At 37.5% G+C, this 363-nt stretch overlaps 1 protein-coding gene across 1 annotated transcript in view; it reads left to right on the top strand.

Annotated features, from left to right (window-relative positions):
- The window catches only part of LOC119351213, a gene marked incomplete at its 3' end in the record, with an annotated part of 3,172 nt that overhangs the window by 1,595 nt on the left and 1,214 nt on the right, over positions 1–363 (top strand). The window lies entirely within an intron of this gene.

The following is a 363-nucleotide window of genomic DNA, read 5'->3' as shown; positions in this document are numbered from 1 at the left end:
CTTGGTACGGTAGAACAACTAAGTTATGATATTTCAATGTAAATATAATATCTAATACTTGTTATTTTTGCAAACATTAGGAAAATACTACCTTGTAGATGCTGGGTACACTAATGGTCCGGGCTTCTTTGCTCCATACCGGTCAGTCCGGTACCATTTGAAAGAATGGGCGGCTAATGGAAATAACCCACAAACTCCAAGAGAGTTATATAATCTGCGACATGCATCAGCTAGGAATGTGATAGAGAGAACTTTTGGTCTACTAAAGATGAGATGGGCTATTTTGAGGACTAGTTCATTTTTTCGCATACGGAATCAGGTATCACATAGTATTTTGCAAAACCAAGCCTCCGTTTATTTTTA

This window comes from Triticum dicoccoides, chromosome 1A (genome assembly GCF_002162155.2).
Source record: "Triticum dicoccoides isolate Atlit2015 ecotype Zavitan chromosome 1A, WEW_v2.0, whole genome shotgun sequence".
Lineage (NCBI taxonomy): Eukaryota > Viridiplantae > Streptophyta > Magnoliopsida > Poales > Poaceae > Triticum > Triticum dicoccoides.
This window is presented reverse-complemented; position numbering and strand designations above follow the sequence as displayed.